The sequence below is a fragment of the Eleutherodactylus coqui genome, chromosome 11, assembly GCF_035609145.1.
Source record: "Eleutherodactylus coqui strain aEleCoq1 chromosome 11, aEleCoq1.hap1, whole genome shotgun sequence".
Lineage (NCBI taxonomy): Eukaryota > Metazoa > Chordata > Amphibia > Anura > Eleutherodactylidae > Eleutherodactylus > Eleutherodactylus coqui.
Window position 1 is genome coordinate 128,272,295 of NC_089847.1, and position 12,215 is coordinate 128,284,509.

The following is a 12,215-nucleotide window of genomic DNA, read 5'->3' on the forward strand; positions in this document are numbered from 1 at the left end:
GAACGTCGCGTGTTTTATGACCCGATGATGGTAATTCACACCTATATATTTGGACATTATGCAATCTTCACACAGATTACTCACGCAAATCAAATAAAACTCAGCAGCTAATTTGCATGCGAGCAAGGATGTTAAATACAAAGACAAGGCCTGAATTAACAAGCAATAGATTTCACAGACAGGAATTCTCTTGGCAGCCGGGATGAGTTTCTCAAGAAATTTCTTTTAAAAAATAATTTGTTTCAGCCTTCGAATTGAGCCAAATGTATCCAAAGAGTGAAGATCAGAGAGAGACAACAGCACTCCAGACCTGAAGGAGTTATGCCAAGATGCAGAATGTGGGGCTCAGTGTGATGAGCTGATTGCCTCAAGTCCTGCTCTCAGCAAAGAGCTAAAGGGTACCAAGCTTTCTACAATACCCCAGGTTTCCCTTGCCCTCAATTGCTGCCATTTGCACCTTGTTCCATATCTGTAAGTACTGATTTTCAGGTAGTCTTCCCAATTTTTTTGTTGTTCTGCTGCTTGCAATCCACTATCGGGAAGGGGTGTGCAGCAAGGCTGACAAAATGCCAGTAGTTCCCTGTCCTGCACTTTCTTGCCCTTACTTCACCTGCTCCATTGCACAGTCTTTGGTCCAATCAGCAGGGAGACAGTATCTGAATGCCTGCCCCTCTACTTTCCCAGGTCTATCAGGCATTCAGAGACATTCCAGCCAAATGGTTAGTAAAGCCACTATAGTGTGTGGACACATACACACATACTGTAACAGCAAGGGAGGCAGAAACTGAAATATGAATAAGGAATGCCATCTTGGCAAAACTCCTTTAATGCAAATCAGCTAACATTTTTCAAGTCTTCAAACACATATATCACCCTATCTGATGAAGGGCTGTGACTGAAACATCACTACACATTCTACATATCGAAACCCAAGTTATGAACTGTACTAAACTTCTACGGTTAGAAATAAAAATATCATCTGATTTGCCTTATGTCTGGTGTTTCTGGGCAGTAGGGGCAGGAATCCACACACAGCAGAACAATCTCCACAAATGGACGGTTGCTCCATAAGTTACATTAATGTAGAAGGAGTGGCAGCGGCCTCTACTTGTCCACTAGAGCGAGTAGTGCCTTAGCCGAGTATCTCCCCGCTCGTCTCTAAAGATTTGGGGGCTTGCGGGGGGCGGGGAGCGGCGGGGGAGAGCGGGGAGGAACAGAGGGGAGATCTCTCTCTCCCTCTCTCCCCCCCGCTCCGCTCCCCGCCGCAACTCACCTGTCACCCGCGCCGGCCCCCGAATCTTTAGAGACGAGCGGGGAGATACTCAGCTAAGGCACTACTCGCTCGAGTAATGTGCCTTAGCGAGTATACTTGCTCATCTCTATTGTCCACCCTACAGACTCAACTCCAACATTGGCGACATTTGTAAGGTCCAATGTTATCCTACAGCATCTTGAAAACTACAAGAAATGTCCCTTTTATTAAGGATGTTAGGGATTTCACCCCCTGCACTAAGGAGACTTGGGTGACTTCCAGTGAGCATCTTCCTATACTTAGGGGATGTAATTCAAAATCATCTCATCTACTAAGAAAACTGATTTCAAATCCTGAAGCCTTCTCCCTCCAATTATTTCAAAAAACAAAAAAGAACTCAATATCTGATTGGAAAAAAGACAATATTTACTTGTATCAGGTCAAAACCATTCATTAAGAAACGACTTTATATCAAAAAGTTACAGGAAGGTCATAGACAAAAATTTCAAATCCAATGATCTGAGCAGATGACACAAGGTGATTCATAAACAGAAGGAGGAACTTTTACTTCTAAGTGTGTACGTGTTACAGCTCTACCACACAGATAACCTCACTGTGGCCTGTTCGGCGTGACAATTGAGAAACAGCGGGCTTCCCCACAGTACTGAGAAATACATAGGCGGACCATTACAAAAGTCCCCTAACATGACCATTTTTGAACTTTTCACCTTCTGAAAGTTTGATCAAATGAAGATAAAGATGACTAATTATATTTTTGGCACCTTTCGCAAATATCTGTCAGATTCTGCAGAAAATTGCTAACACTGTAGTAGGAACACCCTTATAGTGTATAAGAAAAAAAGTCAGGTGGCAACTTTTTTTTAAAGGGAAACTCTACTTTTAGCTGTGCTTACCCTCTAGGAATATTTGCTTTTGCTTTCTTCTCCATAGATACATTGAACTCATGGCCCAAATGTTGCGCAACGGCTTTGGCGGAGTTTCCGTCTCTCAGGGCAACAAAACAAAAGGTGGGCAAAACAATGCAAATGTACTGAGTAGTTCTTTGACTTCTGATGTATTGGGAACTGCAGCATTTAATAAAAGGGCCTCTAACTGCTGAGCCTTGAAGTGTCACCTCCTGTTCTATAGGCCAGTCCTAGGGTGGTATTATTATTCAGTCTCCTCTTTTCTTCATTAGGGTTGACCTCCATAATGCTATGGTTTGGCCTGGGGGCCTTACCAATGGCAATGTATGCCTTCAATATAGGCACTTCCTCCCTCACCCTCAGTATATAATTGGGGTAATTTAATAGAATGGTAGAGTTGGAAGGGACCTCCAGGGTCATTGGGTCCAACCCCCTGCTCAGTGCAGGATCACTAAATCATCCCAGACAGATATTTGTCCAGCCTTTGTTTGAACACTTCCATTGAAGGAGAACTCACCACCTCCTGTGGTAACCTGTTCCACTCATTGATCACCCTCTAATCTGTGTATCCTCCCTTTCAGTTTCATCCCATTGCTTCTAGCCTTTCCTTGTGCAGATGAGAATAAGGCTGATCCCTCTGCACTGTGACAGCCCTTCAGATATTTGTAGATATTTCCCTGTTACCTCCTCTTCCCCTATGGATCCTGGAAGTGGCATTTGTCCTACTTCTTAAAAAAAAAAAGTTCTGGTGTTTTTTAATTGTGAAATGTTTCTTATGGTCAATATCTGCATTTATTCTTCAGCGTTGCTTTGGTTGGTGCATCCTACAAAGTCACAGCGGTGGACAAAATTGAGAAATTTGGAGAATTGGAGGTTCGGAGATGGATTTGCCTGCTGGGAGTCCAGCATTGACATACTGCTTTGACCTAATGGTTTTGTGACTTCAATGGTAATTTGGGTTATGGAATACAGCTGTTGTAAGAGGGGCTCACCTAAAGCTTTGCAGTACAGCATTATATTATTATATCATCTGTTCGGTGTGTTTGGGAAAGGGCTGAAGAACTTAAAAGTTAGAGCCAGCAATGTAACACGTTTCGAGGTTCACAGACCTCTTCATCAGACAGCTGGGTATATATGTGCATATGTGCTGGCTCTAATTTGGAAAAATAAAATATCTTTGGACTCTGACCTTTACTGACCTGGTCTCTGCAGGCCATCTAATAGGCCTATTGGATTTGTCCCTGCAGTCTTAGGCAACCTCTGTAGCTGCACAGGGGCAAAAAAGATAAAGGAGTCCATCGCAACCTTAAAAAATTGCTTCCAACTTTCTATCAGATTTCATAAAGCAACTGAGCAAAAGAATTTCATGGCCAACACTTACTAGTGGATTATTAGAAAAGCAGGGTGTTCTTCACTTCTACTGTACCCAATCGCCGTATGTCTCCGGATGGAAGGTCCAAGATATGGGAATCAACCAATAAAAGTGTCCATAATATACTATTGTTAGAGACCTCATTTAAAGTCCTACTTGGATGTTACTTGGTTCCCACCAGACTAGCTCATGGTGCCCCTGGTTACCCCTCAAGCTTTTTCCACTTTAGTCAATGAGCTAGGGACCAATATAAAGTTCTTACATGAGCAATAATTTCGTAATACTCTGGGAAAAAGGTAAAAGCTATTTCTTCATGGCGGCAGTGCCTATCCCAGCCCAAAATTCTTGTTAATTTCGATCCCTGACACAAGTGCTTTCTGGCAGGCTGCTCACCCACCCGAGAAGCTATTTAGGTAATGACTCACATCAAAATTGGCTGCACAATGAGTCACTTCCTATACAGGCTTCCTGGTGGTGGGTCATCCTGACAACCCGCTGCGTGAGAGCTTCATGTATAGACAGGTTCTAAGAGCAGCCTGCAACAAAGAACCAATGGATCCCTCATTGAGACCACGTAAGGACCAATCGAGAAGAGGCTTTGCTAATATGTTCTAAAGCTGTTATTAGGTAGGCTCCATAGGCAGACAATATATGGTACAGCGTGTCATATATTCCCACCCGGGGTGCGTGTATAGCATGATAATTAATCATTTGTTTCGAGAAATTCTTGAGAACTAATGTGCAAGTTCTTTCTTTTTCCTCGTTTCTCGTGAAATAGTAAACCGGAAGCAGCAGAGTTCTATGTGGGAATGCATTGTGCTAATATCTCGGCCATCTCTAGCCAGTCTAAAGTTTGGATTTACTCATTCACGGTGATTGGTTTTTTCGGTTGGCTGATTCACAGTGATTGGTTGTTTATGTTGGCTCGAGTAGAGGTGGTATTGAAATGGATATATGCCCCCAAGACCTGCTCTCTTTTTGGTCACATGATCAGTTTACTCCAATCACATAAATCCGCTCAGATAAAGAGGCTGAACAACCAGATAATTAGCTTCAGGCAGCCAATCGGAAGAGGCACTGTTGCTAGGTAGATTACATTTAACCCATTATGCAGGGAAAGGCAGTGTTTTTTTTCCCTAAAGGGTGCCTTCTATGTCCCCCCAAGGACTCATAGCGAGGTCCCTGGGACCTATTAGGCCTATGTTTACCCTGTCCATACACAACCAGAATATTTCTTCTTCTAATGCATCCCAAATGAAACAAAAAGTAACTTTGCCAATAGCCTTGGTTAATAACATCAGACCGTTTTGTGTATACAGCTTTAATGCAGAATGATGTGTCTCCATAGGTGCAATCTACAAACATACCCTGTGTAGCATAACCTCTGCAGCAATGTGCAACAAAAAATATATAGTCGGAGCAATAGATTTTTTGCCGATTCCCCCTGTCACATCAGAGTCCTAAGCCAAATGTTTTTGCAATGCATGCTCAGTGACTCTAGCCAAAGAAGAATCTTCAGGCTTCCAGAACAGGGTCAGTATGTACCGTAATAAACCCCCCGTATGCACTACCCCCTGCCCGTCCGGTATGAGGCAGCAGGCACCTCACTGCTTTTGCATGTTATAAAATGGAGATTAAAGCCATATTCAGACAGCTGCAAGCCATATGGGTAATGTAAAACATGTGTGCCGTATTCCTGCTCCGCATACCACAACCAGAAGACGTCTGATCTGCTGAAAGACTTTGGGTAACGGCCTGGATGTCGACATAAAAAAACACAGAAGTACATGAATCCTGAAATCAGCCGCATACTGTAAATGGTTGGAGCCATCAAATGTTCAGACTAGGATATAAGTTCCTTCCGAGTGTGCTGGGGGATGACAGACAAAAGTTCAGTTGTCTTGTAATGCTGGGGTTCTGGGTGCAAATCTAATGTCTTCAAAAGCCGGCTTTGGCTGGTTGACTTGCTGTTATGTGGGCCCATTTGCATTTCTGAGATGAGGGGCTGGATGAGGACTGCAGGACCTGGATCAGGTAGGCAGAGTAGGCAGTCACCTAGGACACCATTGAGGATGGGTGCAAGTGGATGATTGTCCAACTATCATACTAAACTTTATTGATTAAGGGTGATGGGGTGCAAAGGAAACCAGATCCTTTGGCACTAATTAAGCTTGCCTTGCTGCTGCCTAAACTTGAGAAATAACACAATGAGCTAATATTAACGGGTGACATTAGTCTATGTTCGGGATCCATATCACACGGGTCTTGAACATGCCACCTATGGGTCCATATTGTATTAACATGTCCCTAAATATTACATGGAAGTACAGACTTTTTTTCTTTTTGGACAAATTTTCTGAAGCGAAGGAAAGGTAGCATGCATTCCGTATTATGGAAGTATTATCTGATATGCTGTTTCACGGTGGCACCATAGAGCGGCATACAATGGACTTGGAGGTATACCATAGGTATTGCAATTTGGGTCCATGAACCACATATGAGGCCTATGGGTGATCATAGACAGGTAACTGTCCAGCCAGCACAACAGTCAGGTAGCCATCTACCTTTCTTCTATCCCCTTTCCTCTTCCTGAAGACCATCATTCGGAGCTTGGGAAGACCATACAGTGTAACAATCATGAAATAGACTCAGATTGATTCTCAATTCCCTTTCTTCCGATAGAGATAAGGAAAACCTTGGATATAGAGTTCTTATCATTTTAAGCCTTGGCCATTAAATCTTTAGGCCAGTCATTGTAGAATAAGATCCAGGGCAGCAGAAGAAGGTCCACCAATGGCTTCTACAATGTTCTCAACTAAGTCTACCCTTCTCTATACAGTAGTAACACAATTTGAATTGCGGGGATAGACTAGCCATTGACCTATGGACACTTCCATAGTGACCCAGTGACCATTTTACCACTACATGTAGATCACAATATAAGATGGACTAAGCAGAAAGAATATAGAAGTCTGGAAACTAAGTGAAATTATCATATATCTTGTGTTCCTCAGAAACCTGGTGGTTTAGACCAAAGCCTTTAATATACAATTAATCACTCCGGTAACAACTCAACGTGACCAGACAAATGCTGCATGTTAAATACAATAATTACACTTAATAAGAAATCATGAGCAAGCAAGGAAATTGCTCTAATTCTTACAGATGGGGATACGAAACCTCCTAACCAACACGTGACTGAGGCTTATCTCCGAAATGTATCTGTGTTAAGTATTGTATCATCTACAGCAGATGTGAGATATGAAGCCATAAGCAGAAAAGCATTACACATCTGTACCAAGTGAACCGGACTTTACTGCAAACTGGATAATAAAATAAATAGTAATCAAATAGCCTTAAACAGGTCATACGGTTTTGTATTACAAAAATATACCATACATATGTATCTGTGTGCTCAGAAAGTCCAGCTGCAGGTCAGCTCTGCTGCAGCTCCCACTAGCTGAGTCTTTCTCTTCCTTGCACTCTGTTAAACTGTTGAGTCACACTAGAGTCCAAGAACAGGACCTCTCTTTTATGCCCAGCCCATCAACCAATTAGTGTGCAGCTCAGATCCTGTCAGTCCATAGCAATGAAAAAAGTAATGTGACCTCTTTGGGAAGGTCCTGTTAGGGCCATAAAACAAGGTACAACAGTAATAAGTAATATAGATACATTTTCATATGTAGTTTGAAACACCGCCATTAACTGAAACAGAAATAGCTGTTTAGGAGGCTTAAACCTGGATGGGGAGAAGCCAAATTCCACATCAGCAAGTTCTCTCACAAGCAAAGATTTCAGAGCAGACTGGGGTTTTCAAGATGTGCTTCTCAAGCTTTTTTTGAAGATGCACAAAGAAATGGGCAATGTTGAGGATCGTAGATGCAGCGGTTGGTCAGGGAAATTTAATGCAGTAGATAAAAGACACATCATGCTTACTTCCCTTCAAAATTGGAAGATTTCCAGCAGTGGCATCAGCTCAAAACTGGGAAAAAACAATAGGTACAGGTAGAACTATCGACTGTTCAGAGAAGTCTGTTCAGAAGTGGTCTTCATTGATGAATTGCCAGAATTACCAGAAAGCCAAACAAGACCATGCGACTCAACTATCCATGAAAACGTAGGAAATTGGGTGCAGAAAAATGGCAGCAGGTGCTCTGATGAGACAAAAAATATTTGGCTGTAGCAGAAGGCAGATTGTTCAGTGAAGGGCTGGAGAGCAGGCTCATAACGAGTGTCTGCAGGAAACAGTGAAGAATGGTGGGGAGCTGTACAATACTGGGTGTCTGCAGGTAGCAGTGAAGCAGGGGGAGAACGGTACAATAATGTGTGTCTGCAGGGAGCAGTAGAGCATTGGGGAGAGCGGTACAATAATGAATGTCTGCAGGCAGCAGTAAAGCATGGGGGAGAGCAGTACAATAATGAGTGCCTGCAGGCAGCAGTGAAGCATGGGGGAGAGCGGTACAATAATGAATGTCTGCAGGCAGCAGTGAAGCATGGTGGAGAGCAGTACAATAATGAGTGTCTGCAGGTAGCAGTGAAGCATGGTGGAGAGCAGTACAATAATGAGTGTCTGCAGGCAGCAGTGAGGCATGGTGGAGAGTGGTACAATAATGAGTGTCTGCAGGCAGCAGTGAAGCCTGGTGGAGAGCGATACAATAATGAGTGTCAGCAGGCAGCAGTGAAGCATGGTGGAGAGCGGTACAATAATGAGTGTCAGCAAGCAGCAGTGAAGCCTGGTGGAGAGTGGTACAATAATGAGTGTCTGCAGGCAGCAGTGAAGCCTGGTGGAGAGCGGTACAATAATGAGTGTCTGCAGACAGCAGTAAAGCATGGGGCAGAGTGGTACAATAATGAGTGTCTGCAGGCAGCAGTGAAGTCTGGTAGAGAGTGGTACAATAATAAGTGTCTGCAGGCAGCAGTGAAGCATGGTGGAGAGCGGTACAATAATGAGTGTCTGCAGGCAGCAGTGAAGCATGGTGGAGAGCGGTGCAATAATGAGTGTCTGCAGGCAACAGTGAAGTATGGTGGAGAGTGGTACATTAATGAGTGTTTGCAGGCAGCAGTAAAGGATGGGGGAGAGCATTACAATAATGAGTGTCTGCAGGCAGCAGGGAAGCCTGGTAGAGAGTGGTACAATAATAAGTGTCTGCAGGCAGCTGTGAAGCATGGTGGAGAGCGGTACAATAATGAGTGTCAGCAAGCAGCACTGAAGCATGGTGGAGAGCAGTACAATAATGAGTGTCTGCAGGCAGCAGTGAAGCATGGTGGAGAGTGGTACAATTATGAGTGTCTGCAGGCAGCAGTGAAGCATGGTGGAGAGCGGTACAATAATGAGTGTCTGCAGGCAACAGTGAAGCATGGTGGAGAGTGGTACATTAATGAGTGTCTGCAGGGAGCAGTAAAGGATGGGGGAGAGCGTTACAATAATGAGTGTCTGCAGGCAGCAGGGAAGCATGGTAGAAAGCGGTACAATAATGAGTGTCTGCAGGCAGCAGTGATGCCTGGTGCAGGTTCCTATCACGTATGGGGCTGCATTTCAGCAAATGGAGTTGGGGATTTAGTGAGGATTAATGGTGTCCTCAGTGCTGAGAAATACAGGCAGATACTTATCCAACATGTAATATCACCAGGTAGGCGTCTGATTGGCTCCAAATTTATTCTGCAGCAGGACAACAACCCCAAACATCCGACCAATGTCATTAAGAACTACCTTAAGCATAAAGAAGAACAAGGAGTCCTGGAATTAATGATATGGCCCCACAGAGTTCTGATCTCATTATTATCTAGTTTGTCTGGGATTACATAAAGAGACAGAAGGATTGGAGCGAGCTGACATCCACAAAAGATCTGTGCTTATGACCCCCACCAACCAAATTAATGTGACTCACACATCTCTTAACCCTTTACAATCCAATTTTGGATTCAGGGTTTCCTAGGGGGCTTTCTCTTTCTGCCATTATACAATGGTGCCATCTGCTGGCTAGGGCCAGTACTGCAGTGTGAGAGGCCCCTGACAACAGAGCAGCCAGTAACATACAGTAAGAATACCCTGCCGGACTTCTTCTGACATTGGAGCTGTACAGGCTTCAATCAGAATATCTTTAGACGTCAGACAGTGGATTGGAAATGGTTAAGTAACCATGCCCCAATGTAAGAAGAGAGAGAGAGAGAGAGAGAGAGAGAGAGGGAGAGAGGGAGAGAGGGAGTGAGAGAGAGAGAGAGAGGGAGAGGGAGAGGGAGAGAGAGAGAGAGAGAGAGAGAGAGAGAGTCTGGGAGCCGACTGATCAGCTGGGCTGTTGTCACCATGTACATCACAGGAAACAGAAAGCTTTGTACCCTTGGCAGTGGTCTGGCATGGCATTGCAGGCACAGGTCTCATTGAAGTGAATGGGAGCTGTACCTCCAATACATTGCAAAGTGCTTGGCCAACGTACGGAGCTGTCTGCTCCCTGAACTGTACAAGGCTCAGCGAATGCCTTATCAGCCGGGTCCCAGGCGGATCCTTTGGATAGATCAATTTTTAAGATCTGGAAACCCCCTTCAAGATATGTTTGTATAAGATCCCATTAATAAGTACACAAAGCAATGATGTCTGAATAGTTTGTAAGAACATTGCGTATGAAGTAGAACATCTGGAAATAGAAGCCTGCGAGGTATCATTATGGTTTCTTAGAAATGTCCTGGAGTATTTATGGAAACCTATCGTCAGTCTCGAAGGGAAATACTTTCCCCTATTTAGGCGTCCCGTCTCCAGCTATATTGGATTTTTTTCCTTTTTCTACTCCCAATATTCTTCATATGAATAGTGCAGTCCTGGTTGTTGGATATTCGGCATTGTGATGGACACAGTTGTTTTTTTGATTTACATTATATCAGATCCTCATTATAGGAAAGGTAAGATAGGCAATTGCCCAAGGGGCCTCCATCCCGCTGGGGCCTCAAGCACTTTGCAGAGGGAGCTCCAGTAGCTAGACAGAAATGTTACCAAATTTGTACATGTATCTCTAAAACTGATTGATAATTCACATGGGAGAGGCAGTCTTGAGCGTCTTTGACCATTAATGTGTAGAACATATCATTAGAGGGGTTTTCTGGGACCCAAATATGGATGGACTATTCTTATGATAGGCCAACAATGTCTGATCGGTGGGGGTTCACCTCCCAGCAGTGCAGTTCTCAGCAGTTTTCACCGGTCCACAGGTTGTGTGTGTTATTACATCTAAGCTCCCTTAACTTCAACAGAGCTGATCTCCAATACCAGACAGAACCTGGTGATAGGTGTGGTGCTATTTATGGAAGAAAGCAGACATGTTTTCCCAATCCCGTACAACAAATAGGTCAGCGTTCTGGTTAAATTGGAGATATGCCTTTTGTCTCAAATTGGAGGACTATAAACAATAATTCTGCAAAATGGCTGACTATTTTTAAAACTTCCTGTTTCCTGTTACAGAGTGGAGAAAAGAAGAGCAGCTCTGAAGCACAAACTGCAGCTCAAATGTGTTTATCACTGTACAGAGTAAATGTCTTTTTACATGGGCCTATTGTCAGCCCGATGTAATGATCGACAAAGTATGTGATTGGAGCTGGTTTACATTTTTTTTTACGCAGGCCGAGAATCGCTGATATGGGGATAAACGATCATTACTACTATCAATTGTCCCCATAGAGCCAGGCGTACAGTTGACAAGCATCAGCTAATGAATGAACACTGGCTAATTCGTTGGTTGATTGTTGCCCCTCTTTCCCCTCAGGCCATGTAGAAGGGCCTTTAGAGAACAGGAGCGACCATGAGTCTAGTTTTGGGTGGAGATCTACTTACTCCAAGTTATTTCATACAAGCCATGGATAGTGAGATATCAGATTCTCATATCTTACTGATGACCTCTAGATAGGATACAAGCCACACGTTGTCCTCTACTAGATGAAAGTGCTCAATGACCCCAGTTATAAAAGCCTCTGCTTCATGCTCCCACGTGTTGTACTGACCCCAAACCAGACCTAATTTCATTATCATCACCCAGTAGTTACGAGAGGTGCAGGGTGGAGCTGGAACAATCTATCCTCCAGCTTCTGTGCTTGTTAAGCTTTGATCTTGTGCTCTTTCTTCTTTCTTATGAGACTTGTAGAAATGATGTTGTTTAGTTTCACTTACGCTTCTTTTATGCTTTGAAGTCTTGAATACAATGGGCTTATTATGTCAGATACGTTCTTGGGTCCTCCGATAGAGATGGTGCCATCTGACCTGGTGGCTGTGCATTGTGCATTGAATGTTTTTCTACATCTACTTTTCCAAACATTGTCCAACCCCTTTATTAAATTGAGCTGTAGGACAGGCTTCATAAAGGCATAGAGACCAGCTGACATATTATATTGGAGCCAGGAGAAGTCATTGTTGGCCAAACCAAATTTGGCCAATAGTTATCTATGACGCATGACCCCCTTTGCATTGCATAAAGGTACCTTTACATGGGGTGATTATCACCCAAATAATCACTGGAAATGACTTTGGGTGGAAGTTGTCTTGTGGCTGCCAACAGGGCACTGACCTGAGACAATCACTCATTTTTCGGAGTCACTTGGTTTTCAGCTCACCTAAAAACCAAGCAACTGTTGGTCTGTGTAAACAGCAATTGCTCAATCTTTGAATGACTACCTGTTTATTGTG